Raw genomic sequence first — 6,000 nt, 5'->3', positions numbered from 1 at the left:
TCACTTGTTGGCAACTGATATCCGGCAGATTCTTTTGGTTTCTTTTAGCCGCTCTCTATCTCTCTTTTCTTTATTTTTCTCTTTGTTTTTCTTTTTCTTGCTTAATCGTATTTGGTGATGTTAATGATATCTAATTATCACTGCTTGCCATATTCAGTAAATATTATTTTTATTTGTTCTGTTGGGTCATTTGGCAGAGATCGCTTGTGCGATAAAATGATCCATTTGCTAATACTGGTTACTGTTTAAGTTAAGTGTATCTTATGTAATTTTGTATTTTTATCTGTGTCAATAAATGGTAAATAATAGTCTCTTTCCAAATTGCTAATTTCCTACTTGCCTTCCCAACCACCTCCTAGTTTCTCTCCTTTCGTCCAGCAATTTTGATCACTTTTCTTGCCCTGTTCATTCCCTTTCATCTTAATAAGTCTCTCTTAATTAATAGTCTCTTTTCAATCTTCTGCCTGCTCTTTTATTTCCCTTCTTACCTTCCCAACATCGTTCCAGATTCTCACCTTTTGCCCAATATTTTTGCTCTCTTTTTGAACTCTTTCACTACCTCTTTTTAGTCTATTCCTTCAATTATCAATCTTACTCCTTTCTATTTTCCGTTTCGTTTAGTTCTACTATTGTTGTATATTTTTAATGAACTAAAACTAGAAAGTTTCTTAAAAAACTTTTTAAACTGTATTAACTTAAAAATGAACGCAAATGCGAGGACAGATAGCGAAAAGGATAGATAAGTGTAATTAATAGTTGGAAGATGGATAGAAAAGTTAATCGCGTTGGAACGAGACAAGATAAATCTCTTAATGCGACAACGAGGGAGCTAGCTGGAAAGAGTTGGTGGAGAGGGCGGCTTCTTCTTCCGAAATTTATGCAAAACGTTTGCATAGAGAAGAAGGGGGCGCGCACGCGACGTTCAAACGTAAAAGTTTTATTCGCGGCCATGTAGTCACGAAGATGTTTTATATCCACCCTTATTCCGAACTCCTTTTCTGTACGATGCGTTTTTTTCCATGCTGGCTAGAAAATGGGGTGCATCGCAGTCGCGGCGTTCTTATTGGTTTCTGCATTATACGTGTGTGTCTGGGGAAAAGAGAACCGGCTACGGAAACCGTACTAAATTTTACGCTTCGCATCGTAAAACGGTTCATCTTCACGATGCTGTTATTATTACACTTTTTTTTTCAAATACATAAATTTTTTTATAATTACTAGATATAACAAGTAAGCTATGTATCTTGAAATAACACGAAAGCTTGTTGTGGTAACGTCTTGTAAGATTAAGGTTAAGCTACGCGGAGACAGTAACATATCGTAGAAGCGTAATTGCGGCAACGTTGGCATAATACGCGGGGCGACGAGCCTTAAGCCCGTTTTAAGAAGGGCCCCCGTTCTACATGCGCCCCCACGCGCGGACAATATTCCTCTTCCGCCGACATCGTCTTTATCTCGCTCGTATAAATTTCTCTAACATCCTGTAACCCGATAGTGCATTTCGAGCACGTGCCCGAATAAATTTGTTCGTTCCTCTTTCTATTGATAAACACGCACCATCTCAGTTACATCTCAAGAAAACCACCACTTCTTTAATAATCTATCTGCAAAAAATAGAATCGTTTAAAAAAAATTTTTATTGTTGGCTCATTTCCTTTTTCCCCTTCATACGAATTATTCTCCCGGTGGAGATTTACGAGGGCGATAATTGGACGGCGAGGTCCTTGTACATTTTACCTTCGTCCTGCCATAACTCATATCGTCGCGACGGCGACCACGTCGCCATCCTCGAGGGGATCGAGAATTATAATTGAAACGGCTTTCAATAATCATTAATTTCGGGCTACTCTGACGGCTGTTCGGGATGTGAACGGCGGGTTTTCGGGGGTTGGAAGCGAATGAGGGAACCAAGGGCTCACGGGATAAAGACGTTGCGGTTAGGATACAAGACCCCGTTGCCTTCTAATTCCGACCAATGTCAAAGATGCTTTCCACGGAACGCGTTTAACGTGATCTGGGATGGCTTACCTCCTGATTGGAACCATGTCCACTCTGCTAATCAGCTAAATAGATTTATAAAAACAATCAGAAATAACAAAGTAATTAATTGCGCAACTTACCATCTTTTTATTTTAATAAATCAAAAGATCTACAATGTTACCTGAGAAAGTCGAGTAATTTTTAATGCGGAAATTAAATTATTTGGATCGCGTTATGCATCACTTGACTAAGCGACAAATGAACAAAGTTGAGAGAAACGAGATTTTCGTTTTCATCTCTCTAAAAATATAAGACTTCTCAGAATAGACAGGCTTAAACTAATGAAAATTGTTTGGTGCCTGTCTATTTTTATCACAGAACACTGATGACAGCTAACACAAGCACAGAAACAAACGTAGAGTGCGTATGTGGTGGTGGGGGGAGTTTCAAGTCTCTATTGTACCTACAATTATAACCTCACAATCTTCGAACTCCAAAACCGTACCAGTAGAAGAATGAAAGTTCTTCTACTGGTAATAACTAAGGATGCTAAGAATGAAAGAAAGTTCAAGTAAAGTTTATTATTAGGGAATGTTCAGTTCTTTTAAAATAAACTAACAATTATTTATAAGCAAAAGGTTAACGTGAACAATCAGAATTGTTTTAAATATTTTCTTCTTAGTTTATGTTAATTATACGGGTTATAGTTAAAAATTATTAATTTCTTTTAAAATATTATACATATAATTAATAATTATTTATCAATAAAAAATTAATGTGTTTTGTTTTGGTTATTATTTTCTGACACCTACCGACATAAAGGAACAAGACCTAGGAGCAATACTAAGCTTCATCAAGAACCTACATTTGCCCTAAAATTTTGGGATAACACTAAACCTATAATGCATCTAGAATGTTTCGTAGTTCTAGATCAAATGCTAGTGTTAGTTCTAGTTTTAGTTGTTATGCAGCATTAGATTGTTGTACATATATTATTCATTGAAGTAAAACTAGAACTAACACTAGATCCACATTTAGTTCAATAAAAATATACAACAATTTAACGCTGAACAACAATTAAAACTAGAACTAACACTACACCTAGAACTAGAATCATTATGAGTTTAGCCGCACGTCACTAAAGACGGCTAAACTCATAATGATTCTAGTTCTAGGTTAATTCTAGTTTTGCACTAGCATTGTTACTCAATTGTTATTAAGCGTTAAATTGTTGTTTAACGATTTAATCCAAAAACAAAAATCTAAAGGTTGGATGCTAAAAACAAAGTACCATTCATGTCAATATGTAAAACATTCACTGAAACGAAAAGAAATCCACAGGATTTCCAGATTTACTCCCCGTGTTTCGATATCAGCACTTTATCGTATTACATTTTCGTATACATTTGCTAATGAATCGAAACGAGAAAGAGTATTATCGGGAGCGAAATACAGGACGAGTTCGAATTTTGAGATTAAAAGGATTGGTTCAAAAGCGGTTACAACGTTGTCAACTCTGTATCAATCGTATTTCGCATTGTGTTGTGTAAATTAAATAAATTCCGAAGAAAAAAAGATGAAAAACTGATTGAAAAAATCTGTCAAACATACAAGTCAATTTTTATATAGTGTACAACTCATTCTGGCAACCAAAAGCAATTAGGGACGGGGTCGAGATCGCAGTCGTCCAAAACAAATATGACCCGATAAATTCGTTGGAAATTTCACCTGATGGGAAAGGTTAAAAATAGGTCGTGTTTGTTCGGTTTTCATGTTTGGTCCGATGGTTACAAAACCTTTATAATTGGCCTAAAAATAGACCTTCTCTCGGAACATTCACCATATTTTTTATTTATTTTTTTTTGCACCTTTTATTGTTCGTATTACACCAAAAATGAGACCAGGGTTTTATTAAGTTTGCTTAGGCGTATTAATTTTAATTAAATTTTTCGGCGAGTTCCACCAACTGTAGGTGTACGCCCGGCGGGATTCTCTCTCTGTTACAAACCGGAAGAGAGAAGTAAACAGTTTAGCACCCCTGCAGTTATAAAGTTATGAAACCCTTTGGATCGTAAAGTTTTCCTATGATTTCACACACCAAATTTACTCCGTTTAACGAACGTTTTATTCTTATAAAATTTTTCATTTCGTTTTAAATCAGTCAAAAATTTCATATAAATACACTACTTTTGAATGTGTAGATGTCGAAATCCATTATCAATTTTCAAAGTTCAAAGCTATGTGGGGAGAGGAAGATTCTGCTCAAAAGATGGTGCTGGTGTGTGTTCTATATAGACAGGACGTCGCGTCTTTATTTTTTCTGTAGGTAAAATGAACCGCGTTATACATCACTTGACGACATTTTATCGTTTTTAGAGATTTACATGTTGTCTGGTAGATAAGGTGTAACTTATCTTAGAAAAAATGCAGAATACCGAAAGATCTAAAATACCATTTGTTTTAAAGGATAAAGCTAAGCGCCAATCACGATATACGATTTCAAGTCCGTTTTGCATCATACGAGTCTTAGATACACCAAGAAATTCTACAATAGAAAAAATAGATGAACCTACAATTTCGGGTCAGTGTCGTTTTCTACATGTTAGTATAAAATTAAATGTTTGTCTTTTATGTTATATAGAATTTAAGTTTAACTAGTTTCTACCCTTGGCCATCTTCAGAGACTTTACAAATAGATTAACATCTCTCATTTTATCCATTTTACAAACGACAGCGGTAGGTAGTGCTAGTTAGCATAAGATATCACTATGTTGCATTTTTATTGCATTAAAACTAGAACTAACACTAGACCTAGAACTAGAAAGTTTCGGGTTTAGCCATCTTGAGAGACGTGAGACTAAATCCGAATGTTTCTAGTTCTCGGTCTAGTGACAAAAACTTTCAGTTTTGTTTCTTAGGCGACCCATTCACACAGTATATATTCAGCAGTCTCTGACTCATCGTTGCAAAGTCCACAAGTTTGATTCTTAGGTTGTCCAATGTGAAAGAAGTGGTATTTTATGGCCGACCAGAAAGCCTTAGAACGACCTTAGATCCCCTTTGCTGAAGCATAAAACCTCGTTGGTTTTGTATTGCGAGAGTTATCATACTCTTCGCCTATCTCTGACTTGGAAGTTCTTTCCAGCGTAAGGCTACCTTTGAATAGTACCTAGTGCAGTGCTCTAGTCTACAGCCGGGTTGGGGTTTAATAAAGGGCGTCCTCATTTTCATTTCCCTCAACGTCTTTGTGACCTGGAACCCACCATACAATAACATCATTGCTCCTAGCGAGTTCTCTCAGGTTGCTGGTATTCTCTGATCGGATTCACACGTGTAGGCCTGAATTGCCTTTAGGGCATCCCGGCCGTCCATGAATGTTTAACGATGCATATTTCAGTCCTTTTTCTAGGTTCGAAACGGTGCAGAAGTTTATAGCAAGAACTTCAGCTTGAAAATGGTTATGTCCGAGCTGAGGGGCAATTTAATGCAGCTATTTGGTCCACTAATATCTATACCTATTCCAGATCTTATTTGAAGCATCGGTGTACTAGAGAAGGGCTCCTCTTTTGAGTTTAGGTTCACACTTCGCACAATTATCCCTGCTTCTATATATGACCTTACACGGGGTTGTCGAAATTATATTCTATCGGTATAAGGTTCGTTTTTATTCCAAATAAGTGGTTTAGACATGGGTTCTTGAAGACTTCGAGGTGTTGTCTGAGGTTACCCAGTATCAACTTGAGTGAAGAACATGTTTTCAGTGATTAGGCACTAAAAGTTGCCTCCTTTTGTATATATTAATGAAGTGGTGTTAGACCTAAGATCCCACAAGATCTTACCCAACCCAACCCATTATCTTAAGACATGCTAACCGTTGGATTTGTGACTGCTGTTGTTGTGTTGTTTTGTGATTTGTAGCTTTCTTCTCTGAGTGAAAAGGACTATTTCGACTTTGTTTGGATTAATGCTTTCTTCTGCACCAAGTGGTAGTAAGTAGTAAGGTTTTCTGCATTAGTTCTG

The sequence above is a fragment of the Onthophagus taurus genome, chromosome 3 (assembly GCF_036711975.1).
Source record: "Onthophagus taurus isolate NC chromosome 3, IU_Otau_3.0, whole genome shotgun sequence".
In the NCBI taxonomy this organism is placed as follows: Eukaryota; Metazoa; Arthropoda; class Insecta; order Coleoptera; family Scarabaeidae; genus Onthophagus; species Onthophagus taurus.
The sequence above is the reverse complement of the archived record's forward strand: the minus strand, read 5'-3'. Positions refer to the sequence as shown.